This window comes from Rhipicephalus microplus, chromosome 3 (assembly GCF_043290135.1).
Source record: "Rhipicephalus microplus isolate Deutch F79 chromosome 3, USDA_Rmic, whole genome shotgun sequence".
In the NCBI taxonomy this organism is placed as follows: domain Eukaryota; kingdom Metazoa; phylum Arthropoda; class Arachnida; order Ixodida; family Ixodidae; genus Rhipicephalus; species Rhipicephalus microplus.
The window spans coordinates 236689137-236707028 of record NC_134702.1 but is presented as its reverse complement, the minus strand read 5'-3'; positions in this window follow the sequence as shown (position 1 = coordinate 236707028).

The following is a 17892-nucleotide window of genomic DNA, read 5'->3' as shown; positions in this document are numbered from 1 at the left end:
ATTACGACAAACACCAGCTAACAGGTTGCGCAGGAATACCAAAATGTATTCATGGGTATTGGCTGCATTCAACGACGCTTTAAAATGGTACTGCAACCGAGCAGCGCTCCCACAGTGCAGGTCGCCAGACGAGTCCCCTTCGCTCTCCAGGGACCAGTGCGAGCTGAACTAGACCGGATGCAGAGGGCGGACATCATAACCAAGGTGGAAGAGCCAACAGACTGGGTAAGCCCTGTGATGATCACCGCAAACGAGGACGGTAAACTGCCCGTATGCTTGGATCCCAGAAAAATTAGCGAGTGTTTGAAGCGCAAGCATTACGAGATGCTGCGCCGCGAGGACATCGAGGCAGAGCTTGCAGGAGCAAAATGTTTCTCTCGCCTAGACGCCAGCTCTGGGTTCCATCAGATTCCACTTGACGAGGAAACATACAGAATATGCACGTTTGCCACCCCCACTTGGACGCTATAGATTCCTCAGGCTTCCTTTCAAAATAGCGTCCGCCTCGGAGGCGTTTCAGAAGTGCATGACTGAAATCTTTGATGCCATCCCGGGAACCCGAGTGTACCTTGATGATATCTTCGTATGGAGTAGCACAAGAAAAGAACACGACGACAGGCTACGGGCAGTCATGCAGTCCGCACGCACAGCAGGATTAACGTTCAACCCAGAAAAGTGCGCAGTAGGGGTAACGGAAATTTCTCTTTTGGGTGACGTAATATCGGCGCAAGGAATACGCCCGAGCCCTGCATCTCTTTCTTCTGTGCTACAAATACGGCCCCCAACCGATAAGCATGCCGTACTAAGAATGGTAGGAGTTGTTAAATACTTTGCGAAGTTTATACCAGCGTTGGCCGAAAAAAAACTTCTCCGGGAGGTAATAAAGGACACCGTCTTTGAGTGGACTGCCAAACACGCGAAAGAATAGGATCTCGTGTGTGGCGCGCTGAGTGAGCAGCCCGTTCTAGCTATCTTGGACCCCAATCGAGACACGAAGATAAGATCAGATGCGTCGCAAGACGACATCGGCTCGGCCATACCTCAACGGCACGGAGACGGGTGGAAACCGGTTGCTTATGCGTCACAGGTACTGACGAGTGTTCAGAAGCGCTATTCTCAGATTAAAAAGGAAGCCATGGCAGTGGTATACGAATGCGAGAAATTCCACCATTTTGCGTACGGCCGCAAAGTGTTGCTTGAAACTGACCACTGCAAACTGATAGGAATATATCAGAAAGCGATTGGGGACTTGCCGCCAAGGTTGAAACGTTTCTTTCTTCGTCTACTCACATTCAATTTCACCCGGCAGTTTGTGTCCTTGCTATTGGCTGATATTGTGTCACGAGCGCCCGTTGGCCAGCCACGAAAGGACGACGGTGGAGCAGGACGTCGAAGTTCATGCTCTAAGTAGCATTTCAGCACTTGTAAGCGAGGCAACAAGGGCAACCTGATACAACGAACAAGCGAGGACGGCTACTTGAAAAATGTCATCGAATGTCCTCAGACCAACAAACCCGTTACAGACCAGCTAAAACCGTTTGCAGCAGAGCTATCGAAAGTTAACGGCGTGCTTTTGAAGGGATGCAAGGTTGTTATCCCAGCCAGTATGCGCGTTGACATTTTGCGCTGAATTCACGATGGCCATTTGAGAATAAATAAATGCAAGGCACGGGCCCGCCGTTTAGGTTTTTGGCCAGGCCTTGCGACAAACATTGATAGCCTCGCCAGAAAATGCGTAGTGTGTCAGACGCATGTGTATAGACAACTAAGTGAGCCACTTTCGATTCGTGCCGTGCGTCAACATGCCTGGTACAGAGTAGAGGTGGATATCTTTAACTACGGTGGCAAAGCTTACCTATGCCCATATGACGTGTTTTTCTATTTCCCAGAGGTGGAATTGCTCCGTCACACATGCGCAGCAACAGTCATAAAGAAGCTCAGCGCTATGTTTGCCAGATACGGGATACCAGTGGAGCTATGCACTGACAACGGACCGCACTTCACCAGTCGGGAATTTACGCTCTTCTCAAAGAGATATGATTTCACACATACCACCTGTATCCCCCGGTTTCCTCGGTCCAATGCCCTTGCAGAAAATGGCATTCATGTAGTTAAGTGGATCCTAAAGAAAACTACTGAAGGCAGCGATGACTACTGGCTAGGATGGCTCAGTTACAGATCCAGTCATTTGAAAGATGGCGATTCGCCCGGTGAGCTACTCCAAGGCCGACGGCTCCGGACCCCTCTGCCCGACTTCAGTGAATAGCCTCGAATTACTGCCCCGCCGCGGTGGTCTAGTGGCTAAGGTACTCGACTGCTGACCCGCAGGTCGCGGGTTTGCATCCTGACTGTGGCGGCTGCATTTCAAATGAAGGCGGAAATGTTTTAGGCCCGTGTGCTCCGATTTCGGTGCACGTTAAAGAACCCCAGGTGGTCGACATTTCCGGAGCCCTCCACTACGGCCACCATAACCACCTTAATCATATGGTGGTTTTGGGACGTTAAACCCCACATATCAATTATCAGCCTAGCATTACTCTAAGAAAACATCAACAACAAGAACAGCCCAGACATTCCCTGGTGCCCTTAGGACAGGGAAAAGCAGTTAGAATTCGTGATGGCACGTGGGCAAGGAAAGCAAAAGTGATCCGTGCTGTGACGCCTCGGTATCGGGTGTGATAGCCAGGGCAAGCGCGTCAGCCCATCCGCGCGTGTGCAATGTTCTTGTCATCGCGGCAGCGCATGCTCGCTGTGTGCATTCACCTTTCCTGTGCACTCCGCCCTTTCCCAATGTATGGCATAAAACTGTCCGCCGAATGAACCGAGGGGCTCTTCTCGTCAAGGCTTGGCTTCACTATCAGCGGCGGTCGCGCAAACACGAAACACACCCTGTGCAAACATTCTTTGATCGATGGCAGGAACAAGCTGAATGAGTCGTGTGAGAAACTAAAGACACCCGGACCCGATCGTCTGGCTACATCGAAGGTCAATGGAACAACTGAGTGAGTCAGCGCCCCGGGCTCGTGCTCGTGCCCGCCACACTTTCTTTCTCCTTTTATTTGTACCACATTTCTGCGACCGTCGAACCCGTGGCCATGTTCGTGTGCACAGCGGCAGAACTTCAGGCGGACATTTGCGAAAAAGATGTGAATGAGTGAAGGGGGGAGTTGTTACACGGAGACGATAGAGAGCTTGCCGATGACGATGAAGCTTGGGTAGGCGGCAGCTTGTCTTACGGAGGAGGTCGTCCATGCTCGCTGTAGTATGCGGATGAATTCATAGTCACGTTGTTTGCCATCCTGGCTTGATTTCGTAGATTAGCGAGATTTCCCTATAATTTCTGTGGTCGCTAGGATGTGGTCATTCTATGTCATCATCCTAGCGGACTTCTTCCCCTCGACAACTTGGGGTGTCAGGTGGTCTTGAGTGTGTAATGTTCGAAAGTGCATCCCAGCTGGATGAAGGCTCCAGGATTCGCAGTAAATCTGCTTCATCGCTTGAAGATAATGACGATGATGTCGAAACATCCCGGTTCCGTCAGACAGTGAGCTCGCCAAGGACGTAAATCTTGACCGCGTTCGAAAGCAGTGGAACTTCGTCCACTTCCTAGGTGGCCGGTAGCGAAATGTCGGTGTCTGTCCCAGAATAGCGAACGATGGCACACATCTAACTCGCGTTTTCGGGTGTATCAGTTGAACTCGAACCGGCGTGTTTGGAGACCTCACTGTGGGAGTTTCCTGATGACTTGTTGAGTACTGTGTGTCCCGCTGCACGAGAGTTCTTGTTTGCGCCAAATCCCTGCATGATGCGCATGACGTAGTGCTGGAACTGTGTGGTGTGGCGATCGTAAACCCAGCGCAGGTCTCCCACGTCCAGCACAATCTTCTCGTGATGTTCCGTGGCGTCGTGGACAGTCATGGGATCCATGAACCTGATTGAGTGTGGCTCGTAGTAGCGCTGCTGCTGACCATACCAATCGTTGACTTGCTTGGGATTTCAGGAAGGTACGCTCGAGACCCTACCGCCAGGATTGAGCTTGAGACACATGTAGGGCGAGAAGTAGAGATTCGCGTGTTGTTCTCTAGGAGGCATGTCCTGGGGGTACATAGTACCGCACGATGAATAGTTCATGCGTTTGTTCTTTGGGTGTGGGAGGTAGGACTGCTTTCGCAAGATGTGGTTCAGACCGTGATTAACGGGATCCTTGTCGATATGCTTGGTGCGCCCACGGTTTTCCTATTCCATCGAGCTTTCCGCTGCAAACCTTGCTGATGAGTCATTCCACTGAAGCGCCATGGACCGTGTGAAAAACGACGGGCTTTTCAGCGTGTACTCAAAATTCGTTCGAGTTGTGGTTGGCGCGTAAGTCGGGAGACCAATGAAAAGTGAAGCCGTTGCTTGCTTCGACGTGAATGCAGGAAAAGTTCTGAGGCCGGTCGCAAGCGAAGTTGAAGCCTGCTGTGATGTCGTTACAAAAAGGGCCGAGAAGCTGCGCGAAAGCGAAGTTCCAGCCTGTTGTGATGTTGGTATGAGGTCAGTCGTGAGCATGGTCGAAATAGGAGTCACGTGCCTAGAAGGAATGGTGGTGGACCCATCTGCGTGATCTTGTCGTACCGAAGCGTTGTTGGTATGCTGTGAGCACTTAGGCTGTTGACGTTACACAGCAAAGTGAAATGTCGTCCCACGGATCGGCTTCAATGCAGAATTTTGGTGGGGCGGCATTCTGTAACGAAATTGTTGCTTTTGGCGCAGCGAAAGCATTGCTGCTCTGCGTGAAGCCTATTCCGCATATCTTCCTGCGGTAGACATTCGGAGCAATCCTGTACAGTGTGTTCGGGAGAGGTGCACAGGACGCAGGGGTGCAAGTAGGGAGATTGAACTCCTGCTGCTAAAAGCGTAGTGGAGGGCAAGGGCGGTTGTGGTGTCCGCTAGCCTTGCTGCGGAGACCTGCGGCCTGTTGAAGATACGTGTTTCTCTAGACCGCTTTTTTCCCGTATTTCAACTTGCACTTTCATGAAGCTCAGGGGGTTTTTAAATTGTGACCTGGCTTCCTGGGATGTTGTGGCGCTGTTAGTTAGCATGGCTTTCTTATGTCATTGGTCATAGAGAATGCCGACGTCTGAAGGTAACGTCTTCAAGAGGACGTGTCCCAGCTTGCTTAGAACTAGTCCCGAAATTCTGGCTAGTCACCTCATTCTCTGGAGAAACTAGGGATGTGCAGCTCGGGCAGTGCATTGTGAGAGGGCGTCGTTGGAATCGGAAGGCCGAGCGAATGCAAGGTCGTGGCCGGCTGCGACGTGCATGCGAAAGGGCCACTGCATGGAGTGGTTGTGAGGGCGACAGATGCGGGTGGAGTTCGCGGCCGCAGCGCGGTTTCGCGGCGAAACCTTGCTTGAGCGCAGATTCGCTCGCGGGGGTCAAGTCTGCCTCGACGTCCTCACCGTGTAGCGCAGCTTGGATCTCCTTGTCGAAGGTGATGAAGTGTGCATGTTTCGCCACAATGATGTCGATGAGCTCCAGGAGCCTGTGAGCAGGGGTCATCGAGTCTGCCAGTAGGGTGTCGAGAGTCGATATTGCCTTTGTGATCGCTGCGTGGTAGAAGCCACGCTGTACTCGGAGTTGGTCCATTGTCGAAAGTCGAGGGCCAGACGACCGGGTGAATTTCGGCACCAGAGTGAATGTGCGAGAAACGAAGGAGACCCGGACCCGATCGTCTGGCTACATCGAAGATCAAAGGAACTACTGAGCGAGACATCGCCCCTGGCTCGTGCTAGTGCTCGCCACCCCTTCTTTCTTTTTTATATGTAACAAGCCACCCAACATCAATGGTAAGATTACACTCAGCAGTAATTCTGAATCATGTGTTCTTCCAATTGCTTCTGAATTTCCCAATATAGTCTCATACGAACGAACGGCTGGAAACACTTTCTCGTAAAGCCCCAAGAGTTGCTTTCTCATGCCAAAGTTTGCAGGAAGCGTGAAGGTGCTTCATGAAGCTTGTCGTCCGCCGTTGCCTCTTTTCGCCCCACAAAGACTGCTGACAAAAGTTTGCCAGCTTAGCGAATCGAGCCTAGTACGTGCATTACTCAATCGCCTTTGGCGACGTACGGAATCGTGAGTTTTCTCGGCCCTAGTCCCCCTTCGCCATCTTGGCCTCGAATTCCCCAAACACAGACGACTACGAAGAGACTCACCTTGTTCACATGAGAATTTTTACTGTCATGTGACAATTCCATAAATGCACAGCAAGTACTCTACACCCACAGCAGAACTGCGTTCTTCGGTACTTTAACACGTTGAAGAAAAGTACGCCGACCTTTGAAAGTTTTGAGCGATGAATCAGTCAACATAGCACGCGGAGGAAGTACTGTCGCGTTTGTGATCCCGTCCCTGAAGGTGTGCTGGGCAGCACGACTCGAGTGCGTTGTTTTATTCACAGCATCTGAAAGAATGGCGATTCGGGCAGCCCTAAAGAAACTGAAGTTTTGTAGGGAGCAACAAGTCGTGCTGCTTTCGGAAATTAAGTCCACTCTGAAGCGGCTAAAGCATAGATTGGTTTTCCATCAGTATACTCAAAGATCACTGCAAATTCTTAAAGACCTGTATGGCGTTGGTCTAAATGAAAACTCTCAGTTGATTCAATCACACGTAGGTATAGTTCGTAATAAAGTGGCTGACAAACGTCCGGAGTGCTTTGGAACCTAAACCAACAGAGGGCTCCAAGAGAATCAATATGGCAACATGTACACTGCCGCAATGCATATTATTAATGCACTTGTGCACCCAACGAAGAGGATGAAGGTCGCTTGCTGCTGGAGCTCGGAGCCAGAATGGCGAGCGCTGCAACCACCCTTGCAAATATACTTTCTAAATATAGTCTTACAAGGAAACGTACATTTGCAGATATTTACGACGTTTACAAGCGACGACAATGCCTGGCACATGGGCTGGCTGAGACCAGTCTCCATCCACCTTGTAGTCTTTTCTTCCAGGCAGAGACCCTCTACTGCTTTATGCCCCAATCCCACTACTGCCTTGTGGCACTACCCCGCGGCGTTAAAAAGCGCCGACCCGGAGCTTGTCACGAAAGGTGAGTGTTGGGTGACACATAAGGCTTCAGTCTTACGACGTGCACAATACTAGCTGGTGGTGGCATTGAGTGCGCTTCATCGACGACTCGCTGTATCTCGTAGGTGAGGTTGGTGATCTTGCGTAGGACGTTTTATGGACCATCATAGCGAAATAAAAGCTTTTCTGAGAGGCCAATATGACGACATGGGGTCCACAAGAGTACTAGAGAACCTGGTGCATACGAAACTTCACGGTGGGGACGATCGTATTGATCTCTCTGAGAGGCTTGGGAAAGTATGCGTCGTTCTCGGGCAATCTTTCGTGCTGCGTCGGCTTGCTCTATGGCATCGCGGACGTATGTGTCAGGGGAGCTTGAACCAGCGGGAAGGAGTGTATCAAGAGGCAGAGAGGGTTCACGTCCAGAAAGAAGGTAAAACGGGGAATAGCCTGCGGTGTCATGTCTGGAGGAGTTGTAAGCGAAGGTGACGAAGGGTAACGTCGCGCCCAGTCATGGTGGTCTGGAAAAACATACAATGACAACAAGTCGGTGATTGTGCGATTCAGGTGCTCTGTAAGTCCATTAGTTTGTGAATGGTATGCCGTTGTGAACTTGAGTTTCGTGGAACAGGAACGTACAATATACTAGACGACACTAGATAAAAAGTATCGGCCTTGGTCGGTAACGAGCTGTCGAGGAGCGCCGTGATGCAAAATGATGCTATGCAGTAGAAAGTCGGCGACATCGGTAGCGCAGCTCGTTGGAAGAGCGCGGGTGATCGCGTAACGTGTCACGTAGTCGGTCTCCACGGCAACCCATTTGTTCCCGGAGGCAGAAGTGGGAAATGGCTGAGAAGGTCGAGCCCTACGTGGTAGACTCGTTCAGCAGGGATCTCAATAGGGTGAAGAAGTCCAGCTGGAAGCGATGTTGGTCGTTTTAGACGTTGACAAGGAGGAGGATACAACTTAATTAAAAGAGATTTCAATGGTTTCCAGATGGCTGCTTGTCTGCGGTGACCTGTTGGGCCCATGCGATGACGGCTTTCTGCAGTTTTTCGCTGGGGGACCGTATTAAGGTCTCCCATGTCGTTTCGGAGGGAACTGACAGAAGCTCTCTGAGTGGGGGAAGGCCCTGGCATTCCCAGAAGATGTGACTTTGGTTTGCTATGGCATTTTTATCGCAATTTTTGCATGTTGAGGCAACCTCTCTACCTGTGAATATCGCTAAGTGGTGAGGAGTGGATAGGCTGTTCGTTTGAAATCGGCGGAGGATAGTGGCCTGCGCTCTCGTGCGGTTGCTGTGTGGTATGGGATATAATATCCTGTCATCTTTATACGTATTTGTAAGTTCGGTATAGGAGGTCACTGCCTCTCCTATCGGGAAGCCCGGTTCCAATGAAAGCGCGACCCGGTTTGCTAACCCTCGGGCCACTTTATGCGCTTCCTCGTTACCGGGGTTTCCCGAGTGAGTGGGGCCCAGACCAGATTGATTTTGATTCTATCATTCTGAATAAAGTTTCTCAGGACCTTGGCTGTATTTAGTCCCACACTTCCTCTTACAAAGCAGAGAATAACGCTCTTAGAATCGCTAAGGACAGTGTGGGTGGTTGGATGCATAATGGCCAGCGCTATGGCCATTTCTTCAGCCTCTTTGATTGATGCGGCTCTAGTAGAAGCCACATGCACGACTTTAAGTTCTCCGTCCATGGCACCCAGCGTGTATGTGTTGTGTCCCTGGTGGGCAGCATCGACGAAGACCGCGGTTTGGTCTTGCTTGTGCTTTTCACTTAGCCTATCTGCTGTGGCTTTTCTCCTAGCGTCGTGTCTACCTGCCAGAGTGTTTTTGGGTATTGGTTTGATCTGTAGGTAATGTCTGATCGCGGGAGGTAGTGGTGCTCTGCCTTCCATGGTGTGTATGGGTTGAATTTTCAGTTTATGCAGGATATGTAGTCCCGTCACCGTGTCTGAAAGCCGTGTTATTTGTGCTGTTTTGTGTGCTTCGATCAGCTCCTCAAGGGTGTTATACATTCCAATTTGGAGGAGCTTCTCAGTGCTGGTATAAACAGGCAAACCTAGGGCCCTTTTATACGCCTGTCGAGTTATAGCTTCAATTTTATCTTTGTCTGATTTTCTTATATGATAATAGGGGAAAGAGTAGACTATGCGGCTGATTAGGAAGGCCTGAATGAGCTTACCCAAGTCTATCTCCGTCATGCCACTATGTCTGTTGGCCACTCTCCTGAGCAGTCCACCGATTTGTTTGACGGTGTTCTGCAATTTTGTGAGGGCCATGGTATTTTGCGTGTTATGTTGAATGAGCATACCCAGCACTCTAATGGTCAGAACCGGAAGAACCGGGCCGCTTTCTAACATAATTTTTATCGGTGCTTGTGGTTGGGCGTCCGTGCCTGGCGTCTTTTTGGCTTTACTTCTGATGATTAGGAGTTCGGATTTCGAGGGGAGCATGTTAACCCGTTGTGTCTAACTTACTCTTGCACAATGTTGGCTGCCTCCGGTAACGCGTCATTTATCGCACCGTCCGAGGCACTGTTCGTCTAGATCGTAACATCGTCCGCGTATATGGCATGTTTGATATGTGGTATCCTGTTTAGCTGTTGTGGTAAGTTCATCATGGTGATATTGAAGAGTAGGGGCGAGACGACGGCACCTTGCGAGATTCCTCTTGTGCCTAGCATAAACTTTTGACCGTGCACTTAACCCAGTTGGACGGTGGCCTTTCTTTCTTTCAGAAAGTCGGAAATGTAGGCAAAAGTTCTTTCGCCCACGTTCAACTGGAAAGAGCCATTCAGGATGGCCTTATGCGCGACGTTGTCAAAAGCTTTACTGACGTCCAGGCCCAGTATGGTCCGAGTGACTCGTACTGGGCCTGGGTCAAAAATGTCTTGTTGCTGTTGAAGCATATCTTGTGTTGATAGACACTCTCTGAAGCCGATTAGGGTGTCAGGTAGCAGATGCTCTTTTTCAATGTAATTGTTGCGTCGGAATAACGTGATATGCTCCATGACCTTGCCTAAGCAGGAGGTGAGAGAAATCGGTCGAAGGTTTCCCAGTTCCAACTTCTTGCCCGGTTTCCGAATAAAAATGACGGTAGCATGTTTCCGGCTAGGCGGAACTTTTTCATCAGCCCAGTAAGTGTTGAATAGTTTAGTGATCTGGCTGATTTATTTATTTATTTATTTATTTATTTATATTATTTATTTTTACATACTGCAACCCGTAAGGGCTATGGCAGGAGTGGGTAACAGGCCGGTACAAAACAAACATGGTGTAATACTTTGCGAAGGAAAGCAAAATACAAAGTGGCAATAGATGGCATCACATGGTGGCATAATGAAGACATGGTGGCAAGGAAGAGAACACAGTAAACAGAGTAAACAGTGAAAAGGAAAAAGACAAACTGTCAAAGGGTATTTATGGATAACAAGAATTCATTTAAGGGCAAAGAACGTATGTCACCAGATAAGTTATTTCAAATTTCAACAGTTCGTGGAAAGAAGCTAAATTTAAACGTGTTAGTACGGGCGTAGAATGGTGTCATATTCAAAGGATGGTATTGGCGTGTTGAAGAAGGTCTGGAACATGTTAAGTAGAGATCTTTTGAAAGTTTGCACGTCGAATAAATTATAGAATGTAATAACTTGAGAGACTCAATGTTCCTTCGCGATGAAAGTAGAGATAGGTTCAAAGATGGTAATGCTCGAATTGTTATCTAAATTTCGGAGCATTTTGCTTGTTATTCTGTCTTCCCCCGCTGCGGCAGTGGTTTTAATCTGGTTGAGGACTGCTCTAACTTCAGCTTCGTTTATATTGCTATCTAAAGCTGGATTGATTTCTCTTTCATATTTAGCCGGAGTGGGCATGTCCATGTTGGTGTCGAAGTATTTGCTTTGCAGTTTCCGTATTAGGTCATTTTCTCCCCAGGATAGGAATGGATTGCCCCGCCGCGGTGGTCTAGTGGCTAAATTACTCGGCTGCTGACCCGCATGTCGCGGGTTCAAATCCCGCCTGTGGCAGCTGCATTTCCGATGGAGGCGGAAATGTTGTAGGCCCGTGTACTCAGATTTGGGTGCACGTTAAAGAACCCCAGGTGGTAAAAATTTCCGGAGCCCTCCACTACGGCGTCTCTCATAATCATATGGTGGTTTTGGGATGTTAAAACCCACAAATCCTAATCCATCCAGGATAGGATCGGATTAGTTTCTGCAGGTTCTTACTAGCGTTAGATTTCGTTTGTTTAGGATTTATCAGATGCCTGAGTAGAAACCAGGAGTTTTTGTTAGCTAACTGGCCATTGAGCCAGTCACACATTTGGTGCCAGTGTTCTCGACTCAACGCTTGTGTATAATTGTGCACTTCTTTGTCGATTTGAGCTATCTTCTTTCGTAGGGTTCTGTTGTGTTTTTCTGACATCCATCTCTTCTGAATACTTTCTCTAGCCTCCCACAGGTGTATAAGCCGTGAACCAGGGGCCGGGTTATCCTCCTCGATCTCGGCTTCAGTGGTGGCCCTGTTCACGTCTTGGATTAGAGTGGATGTCCATTCTTCCAAGTTTGTGTGTTCTGTGGGTTCTCTCTCATTTCTAATATTTCTGAAAGTGTCCCAATTAGTATGTTTCACTCTGAATTTTCTTTGTTTATTTTACTCAGTGGTAATGGGGTGACTATGATGTAATGATCGCTGCCTGCATTAGTTTCCGTGTTTTCCTATTTGGCGAATTCTATGTTTTTGATGAATGTTAGATCAGGTGATGTGTTTCGACAGATGCTGTTACCTACTCGGGTGGGGCGCTCGGCGTCTGTGAGGAGGGTTAAGCCCAGCTCTAGTGAGGTTGTCCATAGGCTAGTCCCCTTCTTGTCACAATACTTATAGCCCCATGCCAGATGGTGAGAATTGAAGCCACCTATGATTAGTGGTGAGCTTCTGGCATGTTTCTATGCCTTTACAATAAGCTTAGAGGCGATGATGCCTCTGTTCTTTGGTGGATGATATGCGTTTAGGATGTACAGGGTGGGGTCAGCTTCCTTCTTGGGGAGGATTTTTACAAAGTTGTAGGCTATATTCTCAATTGCGAGATTTATCGCGTTAGCGGTGAGGTTTTTATGTATCATGAGTTCCGTGGAGGGATTAAAGCCTTCCACCACTGTCGTGTTGAAGGTTGTGTGGCCAACAAGCTTGGCGTTAACGCCAGTTTCCTGTAGCACAATAACGTCAGGTTTGAATGTAGAATGATGGATCTTATATTCAAGATCACGTCTTTTAGCTCGGAACCCTCTGCAGTTCCGTTGCCAGATCAAAATTTGGTCACTGGCCATCATGAATGCTTAGGGGTTTCTGCACGTGGTCCGTGTATTCTGATTGGGCCTCCCACTGGTGGTCGTTGATCTAAGCTAGTATTGTTGTTAGGTCCCTCGCCTCTAACTACGAGTGGTAATTGTGCAGCAGGTCTTTGGTGTTGTTGCTGCTGCTGTGTCAGTGCGCCTGTGTTGGCTACTTTGAGCTAATTAAGACCTGTCAGCATGTTTTCGATCGCAGCTTCGGTTCTGGTGAGGCGAGCCTCAGTAGATGCCTGAAACTCAGCCTGTTTGACTTCTAGCTCCTTGAAGCGCGCGTTTATTGCAGTTTCTAGCTTGGCTATTCTGAGTGTCGAGTTTTTTAGTTTTTCTCGTTTTTCTTCTGTGGTAATTTCTCGCACTGGGCTAGAAGCCCTGCGCTTTTCTCCTCAAATTCTGTCAGTTTCCATGTTAGTTACCTCATTATGAGCGCATGCCATTTGTTCCTCAGCCGCGGGTGGGGTAAATGTCGAATTGGAAATGTTTTTCAGTTGCCTGATCTGTTCGTTGGCTGAAGCCAACTGTTGCTGTAAAGATTTTACTAGCTCTGTCAGTTCCCTCATCTGATTGTCTTGAGGTCTGGCTGGTGGCTGCGTCCTTGATCTCGAACTGGATCTGGAATGGCCACCTCGAGTCCAGGATGTTGACTGGTTCCTGATCTTGCCCCATTGTTTGGTGTTGGATGCTGGCTGAGTAGTTGCCGCTTTGCTGGTTTGCCCTGGATCGTTGGTACTCCAACTTACGCTCTTTCGTGGGCCGTTGCTCCAGGCGTTCTTGTTGTTGTGTATTGCTGGCATAGAAGCGGATGTCTCCTGACTGGGACTACAACTCTTCTGCGCAGCGATGGAAGAATTTCTGTTCCTGCTCTTGCTTCTTTTTCGCGACCTCGATCTTGATCGACGGCCTGCTGATTTTGGTCTCCCCTCATTGGTGCTGGAGGAGATCGATGTGTTCTTGCTGTTATTAGGTTTGACCGGTGTGAAGCGTAGCTTGCAGCTCCTGCTGCCAGTGGGTTGTTCGCCGAGGCAGACTACACACTGTGGTGTACATGTTGACTGTTCTCCCAGTGGCGGTGGGGGATGTTCTCCACCGCATCTTCGGCATTTTAGTATTCCAGGTCCGGGCAGCGGGCACACATCTGTGTGGTGCCCAAGCTTCCTGCAGTTAAAGCAGGCCTCAGGTCTCTCCCTGAAGGGATGCACTTCTAAGGTGAAACACCTGAAGTGGATTGTGGCAGGAAGCTTGAGTCCGGCGAAGGTGATGACCAGGTGTTTTGATGAGCCCGGTCTCCTGGCAATTACTATAAGGGTGTCAGGATTTTTCTTCATGAGTTGTGCTTGAAGATCGTGGTCTGTTTCGTCCGTGTAGGCCTTGTAAACTACTCTACGGATGAAGTCGTCTAGCGCTGGTATGTAGGCGGTCACTGGCAAGTTCATATTGTACCTCTGACTTCTGAGCACTTCCAGTGAGCGGCAGGCTTCTGCCCTGATTCTGTCGGGTGTACTGACTGTAAAGGGTGTTTTTTATAGGGTGAAATCTTATTTAGTCTTCTTCTTCTGCTCGGGCCGGGTCGACTTTGGCAGTGTTTTGGATGGTTTCCATCAGCGTAGCGAGGACAATGTTCGACAGGTTGATTGGGTGTCTGGGTCGAATTACAATTTTGTAATGTTCGCTTGGAAGCCTCAGCATGGGCCTCCGGCATGGAAGCTGCGGCGGGCGCCCTGCTTGCACGACGAGTGCCGGGGTACTGGCGTGTTCAGGCATTGCCTTTAGGGGCTTGGCCGCAGCCGTTCTGTACTTGTCTAGGGGGTCTAAGCCACCCTGCGTCATTTTTGGTGTGACCCAAGTGCCGTCTTTGAGCTCTGCTGGATCTAGTTCTTCACCTTCTACAGCGTACTGCGTAATCTTACAAACGTGGCGTCTGCCACTTTGCGCTGCCTGACGGCTGGTCGCGGGCGAGCCTAAACTATTCAAAAAGGCTCACCACTGGCACCTGTGGTTTTCGAAGTCAGTTTTGGTCCATAATTCATCGTCACAGGGCTCAGGGCGTCCCTCAGCGTCGCTGCGAGCTACCGCTCATCCACCTCGTCACCGCAACGCCGCTGGCGTTGATGCTAGGGTAAGTGTCGTGCCAACTTGAAGCCGGTTCACTTTCGGTGAATTATCGGAAGTGGAGACGTCCACGCCCGAAATATTGATGTCGTCGAGTTCCTTCACCGCAGGAAGACGATAAGCACATTTCTGGTCATTTCACCCGAAGAATTCACACAAAGACACCTAAAACGCAGAAGCTCAATGTGAGCGCGTCCTCACTCGTGAGCGCCTCCCGAGCGTCTCTCGGCGTTGACAAAGGTCGCAGCTGGTGATATACTTTTGCACAGAGCGATATAGGCGTGGCCAGAAAAAACGGCGCCGGACGCGATCATAAGTGCGGGTGACTCCCAGGTGACCAGCGGCAGGTTCGTCGTGAAGCTGTTGGAGAGCATCTACACGCAAATGGGAAGGCACGACGAGAAGGCGGTCAGGACCATTAGGGCGCATGTTGTAGCGGCAGAGAACACCTTCATAAAGGAAATACAAGTTCAGAGAAGTGGGTGGTGTAGCGGAACTCGGGCATTCTATGATGGGAAGTAAATCCGGGTTGCGGCGTTGCTCAGAAGCGATATCAAGAATGCCTGATATTGATAAGACGCAAGCCTCAGTAGCTCTCTCTGTGGCGTCTGGTGGATCCACTGGATACCGTGACAGGCAGTCGTCGTCTTGATGGAAGTGACCAGATTTATACACGACCGAGAAGGTGTATTCTTGGAGGCGGAGATACCAACGACCGAGACGTCCCGTGGGATCCTTGAGCGAGGAAAGCCAGCAGAGTGCATGGTGGTCAGTTACAACAGTAAAACTGCGGCCGAACAGGTACGGGCAAAATTTAGTGACAGCCCAAACAAGAGCAAGACACACTCTTTTGGTGGTGGAATAGTTCTTCTCGGCAGGGGATGAGCGTAGGGGGGAGCTGGCGTAGGCGATGACGCAGTCACGTCCATGCTGACGCTGAGCTAAAACGGCACCAATTCCGTGGCCACTCGCGTCAGTCCGAACTTCTGTCGGGGCAGTCTGATCGAAGTGGGCTAATATTGGCGTAGTCGTGAGGGCTGCAATGAGCGTCGAAAACGCAGCACTTTGAGGCGAGTTCCAAGTAAATGGGAAGTCCTTTTCAAGAAGCACGGTGAGAGGCCGTGCAATATCGGTGAAATTCCGGATGAAGTGGCGGAAATATGAACACAAACCAAGGAAGCTCCGGACATTCTTCGCAGAAGAGGGTACGGGAAATTGAGTCGCTGCGCGAATTTCGTCCAGGTCGGGCTGTACCCCAGATGCGTTAACGAGGTGACCAAGGACAGTTATTTCACGCCGGCCGAAACGGCATTTGGAGGAGTTCAGCTGGAGACCAGCGTGGCGGAATACTTGGAGAATACTGGACAGTCACTAAAGATTGCTTGCGAACGTCGGTGAAAAAACAATTATATCATCTAAATAGCATAAGCAAGTGGACCATTTGAAGCCGCGCAGAAGGGAATCCATCATGTGCTCAATGGTTGATTGATAGATATGTGTAGTTTAACGTCCCAAAACCACTATATGATTATGAGAGACGCCGTAGTGGAGGGCTCCGGAAATTTAAACCACCTGGGGTTCTTTAACGTGCACCCAAATCTGAGCACACGGGCCTACAACATTTCCGCCTCCACCGGAAATGCAGCCGCCGCAGCCAGGATTCGAACCCGCACCCTGCGGGTCAGCAGCCGAGTACCTTAGCCACTAGATCACCGCGGAGGGGCTTGTGCTCAATGGTGGCCGGCGCAATACAAAGCCCAAATGGCATTACTTTAAATTGGTATAACCTATCGGGGGTTACAAATGCTGTTTTTTCTCGGTCCTGTGGGTCAACAGCCATCTGCCAATAACCAGATCGAAGGTCAATGGACGAGAAATTTACTCCATGAAGGCAGTCAAGGGCGTCATCTATTCTTGGTAAGGGGTAAACATCCTTCTTAGTGACCTTGTTGAGATGTCTACAGTCGGCACAAAACCGCCACGTGTTGTACTTCTTCATGACAAGCACGACCAGGGATGCCCACGGACTAGATGAGTATTTGACGACGCCTTTGGCGAGTGTTTTCTCGACCTCTTTTTTTTCTTTTTTTGGATGGCCCCGCCACGGTGGTCTAGTGGCTAAGGTACTCGGCTGCTGACCCGCAGGTCGCGGGTTCGATTCCCGGCTGCGGCGGCTGCATTTCCGATGGAGGAGGAAATTTTGTAGGCCCGTATGCTCAGACTTGGGCGCACGTTAAAGAACCCCAGGTGGTCAAAATTTCCGGAGCCCTCCACTACGGCGTCTCACATAATCATATGGTGGTTTTGGGACGTTAAACCCCACAAATCAATCAATCAATCATCTCTTTTTGGATGACAGAGCGTTCGGCAGCGGAGACATGGTAAGGGCGTCGGTGTATTGGGTTGGCATCGCCGGTGTTGATGTGATGGGTCACAACTGATGTCTGGCCTAAAGGGCGGTTGTCAAGATAGAATATGTCCGCATAGGATATCAACAGACGCTGGAGGTCTCGTGCTTCGGAGGGCGTAAGATCTGGCGCTATCATTTTGGCAATGTCAATGCTTGGAAGGTTGGGCGCAGTGAGCAAGTTGACGTGCGGAGTAGGTTGCTTAGCCGACAATTCAGAAATATCACATTCTTGCAACGACGACATGACGCCTAGTTTAATACCAGCAGGCAGCACGTGCGCGGAAAAACCAAAGTTAGAAAAAGACAAATAGGTCTAGTTGTGGCGTACTCTCACCACGGTGTGCGGGACAGCAATGGAATGCTTTAGCGCAACGTCGATAATAGGTGAAACGACATATTCACCATCGTGCACAGGCGGATCACACATGAGCTGCACGTAAGTCGCAGCTTGCGGCGGAAGAGGCAGGAACTCGGTGGCACAAAGGCGACTTTGAGCATCACAGGCAACAGCGGCGTCAAAAGGCAGCTCCAACTGAAGAAGACCCTTTGAGCAGTCGATAGAGACGGAGTGTGCAGAGAGAAAGTCGAGACCAAGAATCACATCATGTGGGCACTGCTCAAGCATGGTGAACAATACGACGGTCTGGCACTCAGCAATGCACACGCGAGAGGTGCACATGCCGAGAATGGTAGATGTGCTCCCATCGGCAAGCATTACCGCACACTTAAGAGGAGGCGCGATCACTTTTCGCAGTTTAATACAAAGAGCAGCGCTCTTGACTGAAATTTGCGCGCCAGTGTCTATGAGGGCTGTAACGGTTACTTCATCCACCACAAGGTTCAAAATATCGCGGCGTGTAGGAATCGTCAACAGAGCACTTGCAGAACGGGTCATTATTGCAGCGTCCCCTCCGGGAGCTGCATGGTCTAGTTTTCCGAGGTTGAGGGTCC